We start from the raw sequence: 25,996 nt of genomic DNA on the forward strand, positions 1-25,996 counted from the left end.
ATATTATTAAATTAAACGTTTCTGGTAGTGGACTAAGTTAAATTTCTTTTTCATCTTTTCCCCTGTTTTGGTTTATATATTGCATAACATTTGAAATACACTGTTTCACTCACATAGGTCTAAAAAACAGCTTCAAAAATGAACTATCCAATAGTTTTTATCCTGTCCACATATCTAAATGTCTAGAATAAAGCCAATATCTATATTTAGTCTTTATGATAATGCTTCATTCGGTTTTCCTGCCTTAGAGAATTAGACACGACTACCTAATTTGTCATACACATACTGACACTAGACTAAGGTCTAGTAACTTATTTAACAGCTGTTTTTATATCTTAATGCATAAAATATAGGCAATTATAGATTTATACATGAATAACTTGTTTCTTAAGAGATAGCTAGTCAATTATAAGGTTATTTTATATGAATCTTAGAAAAGTAACTACAGGGCCCGGAGAGATAGCACAGCGGCGTTTGCCTTGCAAGCAGCCGATCCAGGACCAAAGGTGGTTGGTTCGAATCCCGATGTCCCATATGGTCCCCGGTGCCTGCCAGGAGCTATTTCTGAGCAGACAGCCAGGAGTAACCTCTGAGCAACGCCGGGTGTGGCCCAAAAACCAAAAAAAAAAAAAAAAAAAAAAAAAAAGAAAAAAAAGAAAAGGAACTACATATGTAGCAGAACATTTATATACACATATTTAAGTTTGAAAAACTAACAATACATTCAGAAACCTGGAGAGTACATTAGGAAAGGTACCCGACTTACCTACTGACCTAATTTCAATAGTTGGCACCCCCTATATGGTTCCCTGAGTAGAGATCTCCGAGGGCAGAGGCAGAAATAAGTCCTGAGAATAGCTAGCAGTCACCCAAACCAAACATGCAAAACCTATTCTTTCAATTAAAAAAAAAGTGAATATCGCTTCTGGGCCTTTTGGCTAAGATCAAGTGTAGTATCTGGTCTTATCAGTTTCATATCTGATACGTCCTCTATCCGGAAACGGTGCACCCCATCTCGGGGGGATTAAAATCGAGGTCACGGGGCTGGAGAGATAGCATGGAGGTAAAGCATTTGCCTTTCATGCAGAAGGTCATTGGTTCAAGTCCCGGCATTCCATATGGTTCCCCGTGCCTGCCAGGAGCGATTTCTGAGCGTGGAGCAAGGAGTAACCCCTGAGCACTGCCGGGTGTGACCCCCAAAAAAACAAACAAACAAAAAAACCCAAAAAACAAGGTGGATAAATACTTGTGATTAGGAGAAAATTTCTATGTGTTCATTTAAGCATAAATTATGAGTGTAGGGGCCAGAGCAGTGGAGCAAGGAGTAAGGAGTCTGCTTTGCTCGCTCTAGCCTAGGATGGATATTCATTAATACAGAAATTCTAACTTTGTCTTTTTGAGAACCACTTATAAAATAAATTTACATATTGAATTTGATCAGTTCTGATGGCAAATTCTAGATGTTAAATAATTATGCATGCTAAATGTTATCTTCAAAATTCAATTATTTTAATGATTTAATATATGGAATATATTCATTTCTTACCTTAAACATAAATTTACGTATACGTATATATATTTTTCGCTAACACATAATGTTTAAGCTGTAGAAAAGAGCCTTACAGAGATGCGAGCTTCTAATGTCCACATATTTGTTGATATTAGATGGGAAAATTCAAAATAAATCAGCACTTGTAATGAGTTCTTATATATTATCCTGACATCAAATTTTATTGCAACACTCAAAAATGATAAATATGACAGCTGGTTTTTTTTATCAAAGAACATTGAACAAGAGGATCAAGTGGCACAAAAGTCACGAATATGCTGATAAAATGCATAGATAGAAGTGTTGCAGAGAATGAGAGCTGGAGAGAGGAAGGAAATGAAAGCAGGAAGGGATTTGACAGAAAAGCGAAATGACTAGATTATCTCAATGTTGTTGTGTGCTTGATTAATGGGTGTGTGAGAGCTTTAGAATTTAAGGGGATGTTAAGGAAACAAAATGTGGAATGCAAATAAGGCAGAATGCATCTGGTGATGACAACAGCACTCAGGTGTGTTTATGAAATTGTGTCCCTGAAGTGAAGGTGAAATATATTAACGTTGATAAAGATAAAGTCTGTGAGCTAAGTTTCAGGTCTCTGTTTGAATGTCAATGAATACATCAGAATTTCACAGTGACCATAATGCATACCCATAAATAACAGAATAATTGATCAAGTAACCATAAATAAAGGCAGGGCATAAAGCTTTGCAGGGCGAATTTTTAAATGACCATAGGTCAAATGGAAAATAGTGTGTTTGTTTGTAGTCTTTATACTTAGTTTAGATGTTCTTTGAAGTAAACCTTAAGAGAATTATTTTTATTCTTAGAACATAGAAATTAGATTATCTTTATGATTTTCTATTGAAGTTAAACATATAGAACCGATATCTTGGGATATAATAAGGGCCTAGACAGGACAAAAACATACTTTTAACCATAGTAAAATGTTGGTTCTGAGTGCACAGTAAAATTGTGTAAAAAAATTACTGTGGAGAGATGACATTAATACAAAGATTAATACAAATGTCAGATGCAAGGATGTTACAAACTGTAAGTGTAGGATGTTTCACCTTTGTTGGTAATTTGAGATTAAACAAAAGAAAGAAGTTGTCACTACCTCGTTTTTTGGATATTTATTTGCCTCATGACACAGTCTAGATTAGAACCATCTTAAGAAGTTCAATATCTGATCATTTTTATTATTTGCTAAGAAGCATTGGAAGTCTTTGTCCTTGCCATGCTTCATCATCAACAACTAAGAAGATTTTAAAATTTAACTTGATGAGGGGCCGAAGTGTAGGACGTTTGCCTTGCACATGGCTTATCCAGGAGGGACTGTAGTGTGATCCCCCGGCATCCCATAAGGTCCCCCAAGTCAGGAAGGACTTCTGAACACATAGCCAGGAGTAAACCCCTGAGTGTCACCACGTGTGGCCCAAAATAAAAAAAAAATTAACTTGATGAGAAAAGAGACCTTCATAATATGTTATGTTATGTTATGTTATGTTATTTATTTATTTATCTATTTATTTTGGTAAGGATCTTGACATTATCTGGAATACATGGATCTAGCATCATTTTCAGTGACTCTGAGCCTAAACTAAAAGCCAGACTATGCAGTGTGAGAGCCCAGCAAAAAAAAAGTACTTTTCAGTGTTCGTGATTCTGAGTTTTTTATTTTTAAACTTAATTTATATACTTACTATTAATATGAATCTTATTCACTTTTAAGTAAGATACTACCTTTGATTTTTTTGTTATTGTTATTTTTGTCACATCGGAAAACTTCAGGAAATTACTCTTAGCAGTGCTTGGGGAATTATATGGCGTTATGGGGAATCACATGTGAGTTGACTTTATGCAAGGCAAACAGCCTACCACCTGTAATTTCACTCTGATCTAACATTCCATTTTTAATATTTTCACTAGGATAAGCTACATATTTATAATAGATGTGTAGAAAAATAAAACATGTTTAACATTTTTATTTATATATTTAATGAAAGTAACATAAATTGTTTTGCTATTCTCTCTTCATTCTTCCATTCTTCAATATATTTAGTTTTTCAAATAAAACTAAGAACATGGACTCTAAGATCATACTAACGCTTGATGCTTCAGGCAAATGACCAACAGATTCAGAAATCATACTTCTGTGTTTTTGTTTTTGTTTCTTTGTTCAATTATTTCATTTTGGGGCCACAGTGGAACCACTGTGAGTTTAGGAATCTTGATGGTACTCAAGGGAATGTATTTGCTATCATGGATCAAAGCAAAATCTGCCAAATACAAGACCCTGTAGTAGCTAGCTTCACAATTACACTTTTAGTCACAAGTAAAAATATACAAAAAATATAGCAACAAAAAATAATCAGTGCTTGGGAGAATAATATAAAGCAGAATTTCTCAGTCAGGGTTTCTTTGTGCCTCTGAAATATATCAAAGGGTCACAATTGAGACGGCATATATGGCTGCCTTACCATGAAAGTCAGAAAAAAAGACACATTTAGAAAAGCTTGAGAAAATCTAGTCTAGAGGAAGCCAGGCACAAGTTTTCTCACACAAGTTTACTGCCTCCTATTTTACTATATTAAAGTACAACCTAAGTTGACAAGGCCTTTTTTCTCTGAAGAAGTGATAAGGTCAGAAAGATTTTTTTTTTCTGTATTGTCGCTTTAAAAGCCAGATTTTTAGAATACTAGTTGAAAGGCACTTTATTGCTTTTTTCATGGCTAGCAGGACAAAGCTTTAGAGCACTCTCCCATTACATTTTAATTTTTTAAGCCAGTCACAACATTCTCGAAACATTATCATTTTGCTTTTCAGCTAAAATACCATAGTTTCAGAAGATTCTGAAATAAACTATAGTTCTGGTACTCATCTCTGTCACATGAAGTGAACAACTGAATAACTGGATTTGACTTGTTTGCTGCTTTAATGCTGTTTTAAATTCTGTCCACAACTACAATGAATTCTGCTTTTTAGTCTCATAGAAAACCACTGACTTCAATCTGAAAAAATATTTATGTAGAATATAATTTGAAAGACTAAGGATGGATTCCTCCAAAGTCATCTGAAGAACATAATTCGCAATTTAGCCTGGTCTAATAAGATTATTTATATATATATATATATATATACATATACATATATATATTAAATAATTCTTTCAATATATATCTATTGCATTTCTACTATTAGTGTAATGGATACTAAGCAATAGACTAAGCAAAATATTTTTTCCTCCTAGACCATTCATTACAGTAAGGTCAGCACACAAAAACATATGTTACCATGAAACAAAATAAAACTGAAAATCGCATCCAAGATAGTATGCATTTAGTTGTAATGTGACTGCCATTTGTCAGTCTACTTGCTTTCAATGCCAATTTTTTAATATTAGAGAACTTAAGTTCTTTAATTCTGAAAGTATAGAAAGTGCTTAGGAGAGGATGGAGTGTTTTAAAGTGATTTTTCTTTACTTAGCTTATTTTAAATATCAGTATACATTTTTTGAGGGGTCATACCCGGCAGTGCTCAGGGGTTACTCCTGGCTTTAAGCTCAGAAATCACTCCTGGCAGGCTCGGGGGACCATATGCGGTGCTGGGATTTGAACCACTGTTCTTCTGCATGGAAGGCAAAAGCCTTACCTCCAAGCTATCACTCCGGCCCCTCAGTATACATTTTAACCAGAGTATAATAAATTCAAAATGGACATTTCTGATTCCTTAATAATTTAGGATCATTGTATAAATACTTCATAGATTTCCTAAATTATGCATGAAAGTTGACTACTATGATAGTAAACAAATGAAAAGGTTAGAAAGTTCTGTTGGAGAATTGCTAATTTTAATAAATCTGCTAAGAATGAACAATTTTAAAAGTGGACATTTGCATAAACAGAAATATTAAAGGAATCAGTATTTTAGGACATGTGAGAATTAAAAGAAGTACATATCAATCTTGAGGTACAATTTATATAGGTGAGTTAGGAGTATTTACAGGATTAAAATAAAATTCGACAGATTATGCATCTGTTGAAATATATTAATGCATGTAATTATCATTGCTAATAATACAGTTTTCAAAATTAAGCTACACTTTCAATGAGAAAATAATTCATGTGAAACTCTGGTGCATCTACCAATGGGTTACTATGCAGATGTTAGGAAAAATTATGTCATGCAATTTGCTTATATGTGGATGAAGATGGAGAGTAGTCTGTTGAATGAAATCAGTCAGAGGGAAAGGGATAGACATAGAATAATGTTACTCATCTGTGGAATATAAGAAAAATAAAAGATAGTATGGTAATAATATCCAGACACAATAGAAAAGTGGGCCAAGATGACCAATACACTGTAGGAAGCTTGCCCCAAATAGTGGAGCAGTGCTATTAGAACAGAGAAAAGTCCACTATGATATTGATAGTTGTTTTATCACTTTGAATAAGAACTGGGTGCTGAAAAGTAATAAACAGATAGGCATCGAGAGGTAAAAGAAGAGAGAGGGAAGTAAAACATCTTCCTCAAAGGGAGACAAGGAAGAGGAGGAAAACTGGTGGAAAAGTGCACTGGCGAATGGTACTGTACATCGTACAACTGAAGCTCAATCATAACAATTTTGTAGTCACTATGTTTTAAATAACTTTATCACACATGATGTTATTTTTAAAGCACAGATTCTTAGCCAAAGTTTAAAAGAGCAAAAATTGTTTTGAGTCAGTACTTCTCAGTCTAGTTGAACTAAGTTGACTTTCCTAATTTTTCTTCATTTTCTATTTGTCCCCTCCATATCGTTCTCCTTCTCTTTCACTTCTTCCTCCTTTTATTTCTTCCAATTCTTTCCTTTCTCTTCCTTTTCTTCTTTTCTCCTCTGCATCATCTTCCTTCTCCTTCTTCATATTCTTGAATTACCCTTGGCTCTGAAATTTTTACATGCACATATTTCTTAGATTGGACAATTTAATACTATTTTCTTTTAAGTTGGTTGTAGTAAAGTATTTTCAAATTTTTTGATATCTAACAATATATTATTTTAAGAAATTGATTTAAAAATGTAAAACTATTTTTGAATACCTATTAGCTAACTAAAAAAAATGTATCTACATGCTTCAAAATTTTACTAGAGTTTTTAATGAAATAATTACTCTGAGCTAACAAATTTCCATCTAAAGCTAATTTTAAAATCTAGAGTTTATAAAAACATACTTCATGAACCAGAGATATCACTCAACAATAAATCTCATGCATTACCTTAAAGAAATCTTGGTTTTATCCCTGAAAAACAAGATTTGGTCTTATGACTAACATAGATTTGGTCTTATGGAAGGATTTCTATGTTTATTAATAGGAAGTTACACTTATTTGTCAATTATTTTTCAATAAATGAAGAGTAGGCTAGTGTATATTAAAATATCTCTCTCATCAAATAATTCACGCATCCACTATCTGCATCCTCCTAATAATAAAATTCAGTAACTTCTATTTTTTGTACCCAATATCATAGTTAACACATGCTCATGCAAACAAAACATTTTGACCTTTGTCCATATTGGCATTAATCACAATTTAATCCTGTATCTCACATGAATATATTGTTATCATAATATAGTGGTAATTAGTGTAGTGTTTTATGTATGATAGACTGAAACAAACGTTTCATTATGTATTACTGAACACGAGTGTGATTTTGTCCAGAACCAATAGTCAAGTCTCAATCTGTCCTATTTCTTAAACATATGATTGTCAAAATTCGGAATGCATTGAAAACTTAAAAACTTGTAGCTATTTTGATTTTACTTTAAGAAATAATTGTATAAAAATGTTTGAAAACTTGTAAACAATAAAATAACTACCTTATGTTTTCCTTCAGGACTGTAGAAGAAAGAGATGAGTGGACTCGAAATTATAAATGAGTCTTTTAAAACCTAATGGAGTGAATATTTCAGAACTATCTTGAGAAAAGATTCTTTTGTTCTACAGAGATTTGGTTCATTATAAATGTAAACATAAACCCTGACTGTTATGAATGCTGGATTAATGGCTCTTTATGGTGAGATTTAGAAGATTAAATTTAATCTGTTTCAAGACGTATTAATATGTTAGGTATTTTCTCCAAGAAGTTATTCAGTGATTTAATTGTGTACTATAAAGTAGTTAATGATACCACAATTCTAACTCTTCAATCTAATTTTTGAGGTCATGTCAGCTTTTGGTCTTTTTGTTATAGATAAGAAAACATATTTTATAAAGAATTTTCTCAACTCTACCCAAGAAATGTTGTTGTCTTTTGAACCTTTTTTATTTATTTCATCCAAGGAAGAGGTTACAAAACAAGTCAGAAAGCAGAATTGATATTTTCTTCATTTTTGTGGTCAGAAAACAGTATTGCAGTGGTTTCATTGATGTGTATTAATAGTTTACTGTCACATTAATTCAAAGAAATAAAAAAATGTTCTAGGGGGGGACTGAGAGATAGCACAGCTGTAGGGCGTTTATCTTGCAAGCAGCCAACCCAGGACAGAGCTGGTTCGATTCCTGGCATTCCATATGATCCCCGGAGCCTATCAGGGGTGATTTCTGAACGAAGAGCTAGAAGTAACCCCTGAGCACTGCTGGGTGTTACCCAAAACCAAAAAATTAAAAAAAGTATAAAATAGTTCCCATTTAAAAATATGAATTAGAATTTTACAAATTTATATCTTGCTATTTTTATTTTATTTATTGCATAATATTTATTAAAATGATAGAAATTCTTTTAAACAGATTCTTCTCATTATACCAATGTTTGCATACTAATGATTTTTCAAAATAAGCTTAATCTTCTACAACATTTTCGGTGGTTTAGGTCTTACAACTACTAACTCCTACCATGAAGTGGAAAGTTTTTATTTAATAACTAAACCAATTTTATATCATCTGTTCTATTATTATATTGGCATAAGTCCACATTGCAAGAAGATATGCATACAATCAATAAGCAATTAAGTAAGGGGTGAAAAGAGTTACAAGCTACTTAGATAGACAGAGTTATAATGAAATGATGAGCAAGGGCAATGTTATTCTAAATATAACATAAAGAATAGGGCATGCCACATGTAAGATGCACAATAAATATTTATTAGTTGACTGAGGAAGTGAATATGTCTATTTGCTAACTCAAGTCATTATTTTTCTCCAAGTAACTTAGAGAAAAAACTATACAACACAAAACTTAAAAAATAAATTCTATTTCAACTTTTACTTATATTTACTCAAGGTGAAGGAAGTAAAACACATAGCAATTTAAAACAAATAGGTACTTTTAAATAAAGGGTTTTTTTTACTATAACATGCATTATTCAAATGTATAGAAAAAATAAACTCATTCACTAAAAATGTGAAGGACTTATACAAAGAAAACTATAAAACTCTGCTCCAAGAAATAAGAGAGTACATGCAGAAATGGAAACATATTCCCTGCTCATGGATTGGCAGAATTAACATCATTAAAATGGCAATACTCCCCAAAGCATTGTACAGATACCCATGGCATTCTTCAAAGCAATCATTGAGAAAAAGAATGTGGGAGGAATTACTTTCCTCAACTTTAAACTTTACTACTAAGCGATAGTTATCAAAACAGCATGGTATTGGAATAAAGATAGGACCTCAGATCAGTGGAATAGGCTTGAATACTCTGAGAATGTTCAGAAATACAATCACAGATATACAATCACCTAATTTTTATAAAGGAGCAAGAAATCCTAAATGGAACAAAGAAAGCCTCTTCAACAAGTGGTGTTGGCATAACTGGCTAGCCACTTGTAAAAAAATGAACTTAGACCCCCTGTTAACCTCATGTACGAAGGTAAAATCCAAATGGATTTAAGACCTCAATATCAGACCTGAAATCAGAAGATATATAGAACAATACGTAGGCAAAACACTCTAGTACATTGAGACTACAGGCATCTTCAAGGAGGAAACTGCACTCTCCAAGCAAGTGAAAGCAGAGATTAACAGATGGGAATATATTAAGCTGAGAAGTTTCTGCTCTTCAAAGGAAATAGCGCCCAGGATACAAGAGCCACCCACTGAGTGGGAGAAACTATTCACCCAATATCCATCAGATATGGGGCTAATCTCCAATATATACAAGGCACTGACAGAAATTTACAAGAAAAAAACATCTAATCCCATCAAAAAATGGGGAGAAGAAATGGACAGACACTTTGACAAAGAAGAAATACAAATGGCCAAAAGACACATGAAAAAGTGCTCCACATCACTAATCATCAGGGAGATGCAAATCAAAACAATTATGAGGTACCACCTCACACCCAGAGATTGGCACACATCACAAAGAAAGAGAACAAGCAGTGTTGGCTGGCATGTGGAGAGAAAGGAACTCTTATCCACTGTTGGTGGGAATGCCATCTAGTTCAACCTTTATGGAAAGCGATATGAAGTTTCCTCCAAAAACTGGAAATTGAGCTCCCATACGATCCAGTTATACCACTCCTAGGAATAAACCCTAGAAACACAAAAATACAATACAAAATCCCTCCCTTACACCTATATTCATTTCAGCACTATTTACCATAGCAAGACTCTGGAAACAACCAAGATACCCTTCAACAGATGAATGGCTAAAGAAACTGTGGTACATATACACAATGGAATATTATGCAGCTGTCAGGAGAGATGAAGTCATGAAATTTTCCTATACATGGATGTACACGGAATCTATTATGCTGAGTGAAATAAGTCAGAGAGAGAGAAAAATGCACAATGGTCTCACTCATCTATGGGTCTTAAGAAAAATGAAAGACATTCTTGCAATAATATTTTTCAGACACAAAAGAGAGAAGGGCTGGAAGTTCCAGCTCACCTCATGAAACTCACCACAAACAGGGATGAGTTTTGTTAGAGAAATAACTACATTTCTAAATATCCTAATAATGAGAATGTATGAAGAAAATAGAAAGCCTGTCTAGAGTACAGGCGGGGGTTGGGTGGGGAGCACGTAGACTTGGGACATTGGTGATGGGAATGTTGCACTGGTGATGGGTGGTGTTCTTTACATGACTGAAACCCAAACAACACAATCATGTATGTAATCAATTTTAAATAAAAATATATTTAAAAAAAGAAAAAATAAACTCATTTTAAATTATGTATAATAGGCTTGTAATATTATTGTATTTAAAATGAATAATTTCTCATAAAGTATTCTTTTTAAAGATAATAACAAATCTTTAACAGAAACAACCATTTCAAATAAAATACCTTTATGTAATTTAAACCAGTCTCTGGTATATTTTCATAATATGTATGATAAATATTTCTAATCAGAGTTTTTTGATGAGCTTGGTCCACACCCAGTAGTGCTCAGATTTTACTCCTGGCTCTGAACCAGAAATGACTTTTTGATGTCTTTGGGGACTACAGGATTCCTGTGATTGAACCTGGTTCGACCACATGGCAAACACCCTAACAGCTGTTCTATCACTCCAGCTCCTATGATATTTGTTATAAAAAAGCACAAATGGTCTGATTCTACCAGATATTGCAAGAGAGCTTTCAATATGTTTGGATTTTGTTGTGTGTAGTTTGTTGTTGTTGTTGTTATTAATTATAGTAGCCCAGTCATTAGTCTTAGGGACAAAGCTACTCTAGGAGTGCTTGTGAACTATCAGACCATTCCCAGTTTTGTTCAGGGGTACCAAGCAGCATCAGAAATCAAAACCAGAATTTCACACATAAGAGGCACATGTTATATCACTTGAGCATCAAGCTCAGTCCCTGGTAAAAATATGCACCTTTGTATAAGCTATGTTCAATAATAAAAGGGGTCAAACTTGAAACTTGTCATGTCTCTGCACAAAGCAAACTCCCTAACTCATGTACTGTCTCCCTATGCCAATATTATTTTAGTATTTCATTGATACTATTTCTTGGTTCCTAAACTTGAAAATCAATTTTCAAGTGTTATTTTTATTTTTATTTTTTTGGTTTTGGGGCCATACCTGTTAGTCTCAGAGGTAATTATTTTTTAAATCACAACCCCTTTGATTTGTTGACTGCTGATGGTTTTAGCAGGAGCTTATACTAAAAATTCAATAAAGTTAATTTTATTAAATATAAAAAATCAAATTTTAATTTTTTAGCTTGTTGAATAATTAACTAGATGAGCACTTGTAATATGAGATATAAATCTTATTTTGATCTTGTTTCAAAGCTGGGGCAGTTTAGCTTAGAAAGCTAGACTTAGAAAGGTGAAGCTTAGAAAGTCGCTAAATTTAAATCTAGACAGTTTAGGTACATGCAGAAAGAAGCCAGATACATTGGAATTCAGGCTAGAGCTTGGTTTTATTCTTGTAATAGAAAATCTGATTTCTTTGTCACTTGAGGGTCATAAATAAATATATGATAATGGCTTGAGAAGTGTTTTACTGACTACTATTTTCCAGGGCATACCAGTTCTCAAAATGATAGGGTGGAGATTTTGGCCCCAGAAATATTAATAATTCCCTCTTGAGCCAGTTTCTTGAGAATTGCTTCTTTTTTTTTTTTTTTTTTTTTTTTTTTTGGTTTTTGGGCCACACCCGGTGACGCTCAGGGGTTACTCCTGGCTATGCGCTCAGAAGTCGCTCCTGGCTTGGGGGACCATATGGGACGCCGGGGGATCGAACCGCGGTCCGTCCTAGGCTAGCGCAGGTAAGGCAGGCACCTTACCTTTAGCGCCACCGCCCGGCCCCCGAGAATTGCTTCTTATCTGCAAATCTCATCTAAAGGTTTTTAAGTAAAGCTTCAAAATTTCCTTATTTTAAAATTTTGGAAACAGGGCAAGATAAGGACAAATGTCCCTACCCAGAAGAGATGCTGGTTTTAAAATTTTAATACAATACAAATTTTTCAGTCATTTTTATTATTATGCTTAGTGCCTACTGGAAGGCAGTTGTACACCTCTAATTCTTCCATTTCTAGTGAAGGTACACTTTGAATTGGTAAAGGGGAACTTAAGAGGGAAATGCATGTTTTCCCAGATCACTAAAATTGAAATATAAGCAGATTTTAAGGCATCTACATATTTTTCAGTAAGTCGTTTAATAATTGATTATTTCTTTTGCTTCTTGTAGATAGTCTTATTTGAATCATTTCATTCTTTTACAATCAAGAAATCTGTCAAGCTGTTATCTGGAAACAGAGCAAGTGAGACCCCAGTCTTGATCAGCTGATGTGACTCAAGAGAATGAAATTAAATAGTTAGACAGCTATAGATTTTTTTCTCTTTCTCATTACCCAGTTGTCAGATGTTAAGTTAAAATAACATTTGCTTAAATCCATGCAGTTGAATAGGCACTTATACAGTTATTTACTTATTTGCTTTATTTTTTATAAACTCTTGAAGGGAATTCTAATATTTAATATCTAATATTAATAATAATAACATCTACTATTAATGGTATCTAATATTAGTAAACGTTTTAGTGTTTTGCACTAAATAGAAACCACTACTTAAAGTCAGTAGTAGTAGATGTTTTAAATAAAAAAAAACACAACCTTTCCTCTATTTTTCTAAATTTTGTTTGATGAGCCCCTTTTAATAAAATGCAGACTAGCAGAAGGAAAAGTAAATCTGAGTTAGAGAGCTAATTCTGAGGGTAGGGCACTTGCCTTGCATGGGTTGGTTTCTTCCTAGGGACTCCATAAGACCTCGCAGAGCACTGCCCAGGCTGATGCCTGTGTGTAGAGCCAAGAGTAAGCTCTGAGCAATGTCAGGTGTGGCTCATAAAGAAAAATCAAATCATAACATGTTTATTGATACATGGTAGAGACCTTGAAAATGAGGTGAGGTTATTCAAGAACAGACCCAAGGTATATCATTATGTTCTATTTTCAACTAAATACTTAACACGTTGGCCTTTGGGTATTGTTGGAGACTATACAAAGTTAAAAGTTTACCAGGCAAGACACATTAGAATAATGAAGATATATTTAAAATGGAGATGATTGGGAACAGTAGGATTGGATGGAATCAGTGACTAGCATTGACCAGTGACCAGCTAGTATATATCATGCAATCACACTTTTATTATTTTATTATATTTTTATTTTATAATGTATTATTATTTTATTATACTCGACTCTCCACTATCTAAACCCTAAGCCTAATACAATGTTGTTTGGGTACCCTCACCAATGGTCCCCATGAGACTTGATATCTCTGGAAGTATCCCTCTCTGCTGGAGTTGGGTGACGAAGCTGAAGTTGATGGCAGGTTCTGATAAAATGGTGGTCTGGTTCTGTTGAACTTCAACAACACTGGGGCAGGAATTGTGGGAGCCTCCAAGATTAGTCCTCTGTCGAGTCAACCTGAAGTTATATCTGCTCCTCCTTTTCCCTTGTGGCATTCTGGAAAATTGAAGGCAGCCCTTTCCCTATTTCCATCATTACAATGATGCAATTACTAAAAGTTCTCATTGGTGACACCTACACTTTTGGGTGATTTTCTGTAAAATTCGGAGGCCAAATTGGGCCAGCCCTTAGCATTATTAGCACTGACCCACACTTGTCAGCTACTGGGCATTTCCCTTAAGCCCAAAGCTTCCCTAATTAGCAAATCACCTCTTCACACCAGCCTTTCTTTGGAGGGCCTGAGCTGCTATGCACAAAATGTTTTCATCTAATTTGTCAAGAAACTAGATATTTTGAGAAACATCGCTCAGATTTAACACGAACATCACTGTAACAAATAATTCTGTTGTAAACATGTTTTACTCATATCGTCTAGTTTATTAGTGCTGGAACACTTTGGATTTTTTAGCTGTTTTCAGGCATTTATTAGATATTTAAGTTAATTTTAATTTCTGTGGATTTCTTGCCTCTCCCCATCCCCTGGTTTTGGGAGTCACTATTAGAGATGCTTTGAATTACTCAGGTCTGCATGCATGAATTAATTCTGGTGGTACTTGAGGTACAATATGTGATCCTGAGGACTGAAACTTTGCTGGCCACATGCAACCTATCTATTGCACTATATATGGTTTAGGTCCTATTTTTCTATCTGGTTTCTTTTTTTTTTTCCTTTTGTTATGTGTCTCATCTGGCTGTGCTCAGGGTTTATTCCTAGTCATGTGCTCAGAGATCATGTCTGAGATTATAGGTACTCCTAATCTAAATTTCTTATTATGGATTTGGTCATCTCCATAATCTAAATTTATATTACAAAATAGTAATTTCTGCTAGCTTTCAGAACTTCCCTTTTTATTGTTCCTAAAAGGTAACCTCTAAAAAAATAATCTCTATTTGAACTAAAATATGAGATATGATATTGCAATGAGGCTCATCTCTACTCTTCATGTATGTTATTTAGACAAATATTTGTTTTGATAACATCCTGGAATTTATACAATATCTATTTTTATTTAAAAATCAAATGGTATTCATTTGTTTCATAGTAAAGAAAATACCTAAAAGAATATTCGCTCTTCAATGCTCAGCATGCAAAATATAAAGTTAACTTTGTGTGAGAAGAGGTATTAATTTAAAAATCTGCTCCAAATTACTTTTTAGCATAAAAGACCAATCAAAGTTATCCTCAAAAGCACCAGATCAGTTACTCCAAATAGACTTTTTAAATCATTCTAAGATAATTCTTTTTCTCCTGTTAATCTACCTCCAAGCATGGGGGAACTAAGGACCCTTAGAGCCCCTGATTTTTCAAGAGAAACTTATCATTACTTAGAAATGCAAATTTTAATTGTAATTTAGGAACAAGAAAGAATGAGAAAAATATGTTGTCTTTTTGTTGTTATTGTTGCCTGTTTTCTAAAAAGAAATGCAAAATCTACTTCTTTTATAATCTGAAAGATTATTGTTAATGGACATCATTCTTCGTTTCAGTGGGTCAGCTAATATCCTTCTGGTAAACTCAGAGGAAAGTGGTCCAGTTACATAAATAATTTTGTTGGGTAGTTTGTCTATGGCTTTCAGATTCTTTTCAGAACAAAAATCTTGAAGAATAAAACCGAGACTCAGTTAGAAAATAGAAAAGTTTATTGGAAAAATAGAAGAGAAAACAACTCTTAGCAGGGGGTAGACCTTAGTATGGCTCTAAATATTGCTTTTTTCTTTATGAAGGAAAATTGGAACTTTGTATTACTGATCAAATTAAGTAATTAGGATTCCTTTTTGTTTCTCAGTCTTGTTAAATTAGGACCTATTAGTGTTGCTAAATAACTTAATCTCTTCCATTCCCATTTAGGCGGGTGGAGTCTCTTTATTTAAGACCTTTTAGGGTATCTATTTCTTCTTTTGGCCAAATATTTGCAATTTCTCTCCTAGTCACCTATTAACCCAAAGTCGTGAGGATTTGTAGACTTACTCAGTCATAGAAAGAGCTCAGGAAACGCAAAATTATTTAAAATGTGGGGTGGGGACAACTGACATAAAGCTCCTTGCAGTAGCTAGCAAGGAAAACTTAGACTTCCTCTTCCAGTACTTTTGGTATATGAAATTTCCCCTTAATACAAGGTCAATATTACAATCCCGTATTAGTTTCTTTTAGAATTTATTGCCATGCAAATTCTACATGAATATGTTATTAAATTGATTTTCCTTTTACTATCCATCTAAAACTGTTTCAATTACTCATGGAACCCCAGAGGGGTGCCTTATGACAAGTAAGTAATAAATTTTAAACTGAATTTCCCTTTCCTTTCATAAAATAATACCTAAAAATTTATTAATGATGTAACTTTATCTGAAGTCTTAGGGAAACTTTAAAATTTGAATTGTTCATATAGAATATATAGATATTTACTTACTGTATTTTTCTTATTCTTGACAATGGCTTCTTTTGTTAATAACTAGAAAAATAGTTTAATTTATAAACAGGCTACCCGTGAAGGTGGCATGTCTCCTCCCAAACCAGTCTGTCTGCATGTCACAAGAAGCAGTTTTTATAGGAAAAGAAAAAGGATATTTTTAGCAAGAGTAATTTGTGATTTGGAGAGCAAAGTGATTAATAAATTCTCTTATATATTGATCTGTAGAAGCATCTTTTGTATGTATTTTTAAATAATAATTATCTGTTAGGATTGATTAATGGTAAATAATCTAAATTTTTTCTACCAGCCTTGCTCACTCCTCTTTTATGATTTCTAATAGTAAAGTTATCTCTTATTTTTTGGGGGGTTGGTCTCAATTTATGATAAATAATAAAATAAATCAGACATAGTTTGAGGAAACGTGTTTTTTTTTAGAAACTACCACTGGGTAGATAGAAATATGTTTGAAATGTGCATTCATTTTAATTTCTCAGTGACAGATTTCAATTGTTTATTATATTTAGCTATGCAAAGAATCTGAATGTAATATTTTCTGTGTTTTATGAGATTATACTATGAAAATTTAAATGCAATGTGATTGAATAGTGATTGAATGTGACTAAAAATAGAATGGAAATATAGTTAAGCCAATTGGCAGTTGCTAACATAAATAATGAGGTTAGCTGCAGAAGGCTTAAACGACATAAATTGAATTTACTTGGGAAAACCAGAATAATTAATGTCAAAAAGTGTGCCATAGTACCGTATAAGAGAGCACTTTAAAGTTTGGAGCAGATTGCATTTATGGAGAAAGAGTTCAAAACAGGGGAAAGGCATTCACAGTTCAAGAAGTAAATTTATTTGCTTGAAGTAAAAAGAGATTCTTTGTCTATTGTTTAATATAATTGTTCTTAAACTTTTTATATATAGTCCACAGATTAGTGGTGCAAAGCCATGAGGTGTGTATAACTACTTTTTGCATGTGTGTGTGTGTGTGTGTGTGTGTGTGTTTTCTGAAAAACAAACCCAGGATCACATACATACAAACAGACACATATTGTATTACTGAGCTTCAAATACATTTCTAAAAGAAACATATACATATAGGTAGTCTTTTTGTACTTAATTTCTTTTTTTTTTGGGGGGGGGGGAGTCACACCCGGTGACGCTCAGGGGTTATTCCTGGCTATGCACTCAAAAATCCCTCCAAGCTTGGGGGACCATATGGGACGCCAGGGGATGGAACCGTGGTCCGTCCTGGATCAGCGGAATGAAAGACAAACGCCATTAACACTGCGCCATTGCTCCTGCCCAATTTGTGCTTAATTAAAAAAAAATTCCGAGATTATCCTTTTAGGTCCTCTGGTTTGATTTTAAAATTAAGGTCCTATACAGAATTAAGGTTTAATCTTGTAAGAGTTGGATTAATTCTATATTTGGTAGGAAGTTTGCCTTATACGCATCTGATTCTGGGTACATCATAGCACCTCATATTGTTTGCAAGCCCTGCCAAGAGTGATCCCTGAGGTCAGAACCAGAAATAAGTCCTGAGTACTGCTGGGTGTGGCGCAAAAGCCAAGAAGAAATAGATTCAGTCTTATTTATATCCAAAATCATTAATCAAAGAATGAACCTACCGCTATTGGAGTGTCCCAGTTTAAAATAAAAGAAAAAGAAGGTAAAATTTGGACTATGCAGAATGGTTTCAGTGTAAAGGCCATTCATAAGCTATCAGTTAATACAAATTTAAATTGAAAAGGAAATTGTTAGAGGCAAGTAATGATACAAATAATTTTGTAAGGATAGGGTGAATTTGAACTGCACCCAATACTTCTCAGGACTTACTCCTGACTCTGCTCAGGGTTTACTCCCAATGGTGTTCCAAGGATTTGTGCTAGAATCATACCTGGGTCAGATTCATGAAAGGTAAATGCTTTAATTCCTGTACTATCTCTTTGGCCCAGCAAAACTTTTTTTTATATGTCATGCTTGAGCATCAAGAGAAATATCTGGGAACTTCACTCCTTTGATACTTCTGATTCTTATAAAGAAGGATCTGTAGTTTTAAAATGTACAACAAGCAGTAAGATCCCTACTCCTCTCCCCCAAATCTAAGCCTGTCATAATAAAAAAGGAATGGTGTGTCCTCTTTGGTTCTGACCACTTTGAAATCACATCCTGACCTGATTGGATCTAAGATGTATTTTTCTTGACAATATTGAATCTCAAGTCTTACATGTGACCTTTGACATGAAAATAAGTTTCCAAAAAGGCACTAAGTAGGTGCCTGAAAATAGCACAGCAGGTAGGGTGTTTGCTTTGCACTCCACTGTCTTGGGTTCAATACCCAGCATCCCATATTGTTGTTCTTTTGAGCCTGTCATGAGCAATTACTGAGTACAAAGTGAGGAATAAACACTGAGTGCACCAGGTGTGCCCAAGAACAACAACAACAAAAAAATATTACTAAATGACTATTTTGACATAAACTTATTTAGTCTGATTACTTTTGTAGAGCTAATTTTTCTGAAAAATATCTCTATCTTCCTTGTCCTAAATTGCAATAAGAAATACTGAACAGGAATACATGATTTCTTCCTTTCCCTTTAGGGTTGTAGGCACAGGATAATAATGTATGTATCCTGAATGAGTTTTCCTTTAAATTTCAGCCTTTGGTTCAAAGATCATCCAAGCTCCCAACAGACAATAGTTGACTTCAGATAGGCATACTATTGAGACTATAGCAGATGTCAATTATTTACAGAATAAAGTAATTATTTAAAAATAAATATATTATGAATAATAAAGGGATGAAGTGGTGGTGCAAGCTGTAAGGCAATTGCCTTGCAAGCGCTAGCCTAGGATGAACTATGGTTTGATCTACTAGTGTGGTCCCCTAAATCAGGAACGATTTCTGCTTGCATAGTCAGGAGTAATCCCTGATCGTCAACTGGTGTAGCCCAAAAACAAAACAACAAAACAGAACAATAAAGTAATAAAGAATAAGTAACTAAAATATGAGTTTATATATAAAATATATATGTATAAACTTATATTTGTATATAAGTATATAGGCAATTGTATGTATGCATAAACTTTGGACTGAGAAAAATGTGGGCTGTCTCAGTAAGTACATTATTCTTAAAATCAACTTTAGAATTTAATTATATTTACAGATCTCAAATTTTATTACACTCTAGTTGTTTTAAAAAGTTTTGTATTTTAGGCAATATTTTCACTTGCCTCTGAATTCCAGTGTCATGAACCCTGTTACTTTGTAAGTAAGGAATGGGCATGTCCGACTTGCCAGCCTAGCTAGCTTTCTTTCCTTCCTCCTTTGCTTCAAACTACTATTCATGGCAGCTTATTCTTAGTCTATCTTCTCACTATTTTAATCCTGCTGCCAGCTCTGTAATCTTCCTTCATTTTATCTATCTACACATTTTCTTCTTTTTCTCTATTTTTTCCTTTTTTAAAAATTATTCATTGTACTAGCTAAAGATTCATTTTTTTATTGAGCCACATGGGATATAAATATATAACGTTACTTTGGAGGGTACTCTCAGTTCCTAGAGGAGACAGGTTTGACAATAAATATTTAAACTCCAGTGGCATACTGTGTCATGTGAAAAATGTATTAAGAACAGTAGCTAGACTGCTGATTCCAAGACAGGTTGAAAATGCCTTCCAATGGAGAAATTAAGAAACACTCTTGTGAGCAAGAAAGGAAAACGTGTGTACACAGCTGGAAAAACAGACAGTTTTCTCTTTTGGAATAATGGTTGAATCAAGAAGCTGTTATAAATAGATATTCTGTGTTTTGCATAATATGTTTTGTGTTAGGATTGCTTTTTTTCGAGCAGTCATATGTAAAAGAGAAGCAGAGAAAAGTAATATGGATTAAAAAATATCTCTGGGGAAAATAGGAACTGTTGTATTTCACCAAATATTATTTTCTAGATAATTTCAGTTCTGCCCAAAATCTTATATGAGAGCCTTCATTTGAATTATCAACATTTCTTTGTCAAGCATTTGTTTTGAGTTCTATTTTGCAATTCCAATTATATACCTGCAATTTTTATTCTGATTGTAACTGTAATTAATTTTAGAAAATATATTTAATAATTAGTACACTAGTTTCATCTCCCTCCAAGAAGTTTCTAACTCATATATTTAATAAGCACTCTATGAGTTTTATAGATTAAAATATTGAATCAGTGCTTAATGTTGTAATTAATAGACAAATGACAGTCATTAGTTATCAGACAAATCACATCATAAGGCTTTACTAAAGTTAGTTAATTTGTAATAATATAGGCTCCTTTACTCCATATATTACTAAGTCTTAAGATATAAATTCTAATATATATTTTATGTACAATTAAGTCTAATTTTCATCAATAAGTATAAATAGTTCATTTTATTTTTATACATGGCATAATTTTCAAATTGATTTTTATTATTTCATGTTTAGTGTTACCTTGCACTCACTATATTATTCAAAAAGCATTTAATGCAATTAATTTGCATATCTCAATTATACTGGAAATTAATATATTATCCTTTAATAAATACTTAGGAATATTATGTTTAATTTATTTGTTTTTTTTTTGTTTTTTTTGGCCACACCCTGTGACGCTCAGGGGTTACTCCTGGCTATGCGCTCAGAAGTTGCTCCTGGCTTCTTGGGGGACCATATGGGACACCGGGGGATCGAGCCGCGGTCCGTCCTAGGCTAGCGCAGGCAAGGCAGGCACCTTACCTCCAGCGCCACCGCCCGGCCCCTATTATGTTTAATTTAAAAAATTAAACAAAAATAATTCTTTAGAAAAGTAACACATTAATGCCAGAAAGATGTTTATTTGGGGGGGTGATTTAAGCCTAATATCTGAAATATTTTTATTAACACTATATGATATGAAAGCAGAGTCAGTCTATCAATTCTATAATTGTGACCTTAAGCAAGAACTGGCTTTTTATATCTATAATATAGATGTTAATATATTTATGATATTTTCTCAATTGTTCTCCAATAAAGTTTCCCCAAGGAATTGGATTCAACATTTTGAGTATGTAATAGAGTGAAAAACAGTTTCAAATTAAGAATTTAGAATGGGATGAAAAGAGATGGCATTTGTTAGTTTTCTCTTATTTTATTATTTTAAAACATTTTTATTGTGATTCATAGTTTATAAATGTGTTGCCATTAATGCTCTTAGCATATCATCTTATTGAATCACATCCACAACCAAACTCTGCAGGTGACAGGGGTTTCTCCTAGCTATGCACTCAGAAATTGCTCCTGATTTGGGGACCATATGGGATACTGAGAATCGAACTGCACTCCTTCCTAAGTCAGCTGTGTGCAAGGCAAAGGTCCTATCACTGCGCCATCTCTCCAGTCCTGAAATCCTTGTTTTATTGGACTAAAATCAATCCTCTGAGGTACCAATGCAATAGATCTGTATATTTATAAAATTTACCCAAAGATATATGATAAATAGTTGGACATAAATAATATTTTAATTCATTTTAGGCTCCATAAATAAGAATTTCTGAGAGCAAATTCTTTCTCCATGCTTCCTACAAAACTGCCAGTCTGCCCTGCAGATGTTGGATTTGTCACTTCTCTAATTTTGTGTTTGTTCCTTAAAAACTCTCTTTCTTTTCATTCCTCTCATTCAGCCTCTTTGTTCTTCTTTACTTCTCTCCTAACATTTTTGTATTAAATATAGATTGAATTCTTATATATTACATATGCTATATGCACATAATTCTTATTATTTATGTTTATCTATAGAGTAATACTGACTCAATAAAAAACTTTATTTTTGAACTTATAGATGAGCTAAATGTGAAATAATGCAGTTTTTCCAAATTCACAGCTAATTAAAAGTCCTCTAAGCTTAATAAACTATAACTAAAGACAGAACTGGAACTTTGTTCAAAACCCTTTATGATCAGTGAAAAGATTTGGTAAGCATTATAAATGCTTTGCTGGTTAAAAATAAGCTGATTTTTCTTTTTCTTTCTTTTTTTTTTTTTTTTTTTTTTTTTGGTTTTTCGGCCTCACCCATTTGATGCTCAAGGGTTACTCTTGGCTAAGCGCTCAGAAATTGCCCCTGGCTTGGGGGACCATTTGGGATGCCGGGGACTAAACCGCGGTCCTTCCTTGGCTAGCGCTTGCAAGGCAGACACCTTACCTCTAAAGCCACCTCACCGGCCCCAAATATGCTGATTTTTAATATTACTTAGATGTTATTAAAGTTTCCATAATGACATATTCCAAGGAATTTACTTAGAATTCCAGCAATTTGTTTATAGGTTCCTTGTTAGAACATTACTTCATACTATTACAGCAGACTTACTTGCCATTAATTTTAAATTGTAACTGGGAAAATCCTAGGAATGCTTAGACAATAAAGGTTAAATAAAAATGCTAAAAATATTTTTTGTTGTTTTTGTTGGGATCCATCCTATATATAGGGTTCAGTATTACTTTTGGCTCTGTACTCAAAATCATACCTAGAGGGCTCTGGGTACCATATGCAGTTTAGGGGATCAATCCTAGGTTGGGTGCATGCAGGTTCCCTACCTGCTGTAGTATTGTTGTATCTGGTCCAACTTGCTAAAAGTAAGGAACCTTAAAGTAAAGTAGGTTTAAGTGTGATTGCCTTGCACATGGTTCAATTCTTGGCACCATGAATGTTTTCCTGAGCCAAAAGCTAGAGATCAAGCTTGGAGTAAACCCTGAGCATAGATGTCACCCCTCCCCCCAAAAAAGAAAGCAAAATGACTACATTGGAATTTATTGCATTCTCATCTTCTTCTTCTTCTTCTTCTTCTTCTTCTTCTTCTTCTTCTTCTTCTTCTTCTTCTTCTTCTTCTTCTTCTTCTTCTTCTTCTTCTCCCTCCTCTTTCTCCTTTTCCTCCTCATCCTTGTCTTCTTCTTCCTCTTCCTCCTCTTTTCCTCTTCTTCCTCCTACTCTTCTTCCTCTTCTTTTTTTAAAATTTTTTAAAAATATTTTTAAATTTTTAAACAATTTTAAAAAATTTATCTGGCAGTGCTCAAGGATTTTCTTGTCTCTGTGCTCAGTAATTACTGGGGACCATATGTGATGATGGGGATTGAACTCGGATCTGCTGCCTGCATGACAAATACCCTACCTCCTGCGCTATCACTCAGACCCCTATGAAGAACAATTAGATTTCGTGTATGTTTGGTCACATATTTTGCCCATACTTTGATTTTTGATCCTTTAAAAATATTTAAATTATATGAAACAGACTTGTTTAGAGTTTCCATGTAAAAGGAAAGTGTTAATTCATTTTATCACAACCCGCTCAGTGAGACATAAACCCTTAACTCCCAATAACGCACCCAATGCATGTTCCTCACTATTTTACGTTGCAGCTTTAGTAGAGAGTACCTGATTCCTCACCCTATTTACCAACTGCTCTTTTTCAAATGATATTTAAATTTATTTATTTATTTATTGGTTTTGAAACCACAATTGGTGACTCTCAGGGATTACTCTTGGCTCTGCACTCAGAAATTGCCCCTGACTTGGGGGATTATATGGGACACTGGGTATCAAACCCAGGTCCTTTCTGGGTCAGCCAAGTGCCAGGCAAACACCCTACCACTGGGCTATCACTATTGGGCAGGTCCCAATAGTTACATTTTTATTAAAGTTCAGATGTTAAAATTATAATCCTCGTCTTAGAGAAAAAATATGTTTGATCATAACAGAATTGCATAATCTCTAATTTTATGAATTTCGTTAGCATCATGACTTGGTATGTGTTTAAAAGCATTTTGCTCTATGCCAGTGTTTTTCAACCTTTTTGTGCAAAGACACACATTTTTCATGAAAAAAATCTTGAGGCACATCACCATTAGAAAATGTTAAAAAAATTAACTTAGTGACTATATTGACTATATTTAAAGTAATTCTCTAGAATAGGAATAAAATAACCACAGATATATCATTTTATGATTACTTTATTATGAAATAGTCTAATAATTGGTCTAATTGTGAGCCGAAGCTGCATGTTACCAATGAAATTGGAATTTTTCCCATGGCACACTATACAATATTTCATGGCATACTAGTGTGCCCTGGCACAGTGGTTGAAAAGGCTGCCCTATGCTGCCAGGTGTGACTCAAAAACCCAAAAACCAAAACCCAAACCAAAAACATATGACTTCTTGTGAATGAGGAAACAGCAACAACTTCATCTAAGGGCAGCTTGCCCTACCTCATCAACTAATGATGAGATGAAATCAGAAGACACTTTGTCCTTTGATCTATACAACATCACCACTTATAGAAGACTAACTACAACTTGACTGAGCAGAACTTCTGAAATTTTAAAGACTCTATCCTAGACTTCATCCTAGGATATGTGTGATTTCCCCTGACACTAATTTTGAAATATTTAAAGCAACTATTTAAACTCTTTTCCATTTTGTAACTATTCATATTTTATTTTAGTTTTATTATTTTATTTTATTTTACTGGTTTTGGGCCATACCAGGTGGCACACAAGGGTTACTCCTGGCTTTGCACTAAGAAGTAACTCCTTGCAGTCTCAGGGACCATATGTGATGCCTGGGATGGAATCTGGGTCAACTGCATGCTAGGTAAATGTCCTACCCACAGTGCTATTATTCTGGCACCTGGAACACATTTTAAATGTACATAGACATAATTTAAAGAAAAAGATAAATATGAATATTTAAATTGTTACATTTCAGCAGTAGTAAATGAATATTATATATGTGATCTGAAATAATAAACATTTTTATTAGATAGGACATGATATATTGAAAATAAATTATTAATTGTTGAAAGTAAACATCTTCAAAAAAGAAATGTAATGTAATTTCTAGTATATTTATATAAAAAGTGCAGTCTAAAGATATGAAAACATCTCAAATTATTTCATAATTCAATTAAATTGATAATATATAAATTGTGCAAAACAATTTATGTAAAAATGCATTAGATTGTGGAGGACAGGTGGTGGTTCGGTGATGGAATATTACATGCATGAATTTTTATTGTGTAAAACATGTACCTCAAATTATAAGATGCATTTTATTCAATGATTTTTGCATATATTTGTGATATAAAATAGATTGATACATTTTAGATGTTGATTTTTATCTCATACATTCAGTTAAATGAGCTATGTCTTTCTCACAGATATGGTGATATTAGTATTGACTGTTAATGAGTACAACTCTGATCTCTAATTTGGCATTGGCATAGTGGTGAAGTTTCCATGGTAATAGAGTGCTATTTTAGCAACAGCATTTTCAAAAAAGATATTATATTCCAATGTGATCTGTTTATATTTGGAACTAATGTGTTCTCCTGATTGTATAAGTGAAAACTAAAATAATTGGACAAATAAGAACTATAGAAAACTACTCAAGGATCATGCCTGATGCCTGCACAGTATTGGTGATATTCACATCAAACATGCTAGACAAATTACACAAGCAGCTCTTGCCTCAGTATTGGAAAATAATGAAAGCATGATAAATGGGCCCGGAGAGATAGCACAGCGGCGTTTGCCTTGCAAGCAGCTGATCCAGGACCTAAGGTGGTTGGTTCAA

At 33.6% G+C, this 25,996-nt stretch overlaps 1 protein-coding gene and 1 pseudogene across 1 annotated transcript in view; both read left to right on the top strand.

The window, feature by feature from the left end:
• PCDH15 (protocadherin related 15) overlaps nucleotides 1-25,996 on the top strand; it is a 1,226,762-nt gene that overhangs the window by 70,064 nt on the left and 1,130,702 nt on the right. The gene's annotated exons all lie outside the window — the stretch shown is intronic.
• LOC125995186 (uncharacterized) lies at nucleotides 919-1,014 on the top strand (annotated as a pseudogene).

The sequence above is a fragment of the Suncus etruscus genome, chromosome 17, assembly GCF_024139225.1.
Source record: "Suncus etruscus isolate mSunEtr1 chromosome 17, mSunEtr1.pri.cur, whole genome shotgun sequence".
In the NCBI taxonomy this organism is placed as follows: Eukaryota; Metazoa; Chordata; class Mammalia; order Eulipotyphla; family Soricidae; genus Suncus; species Suncus etruscus.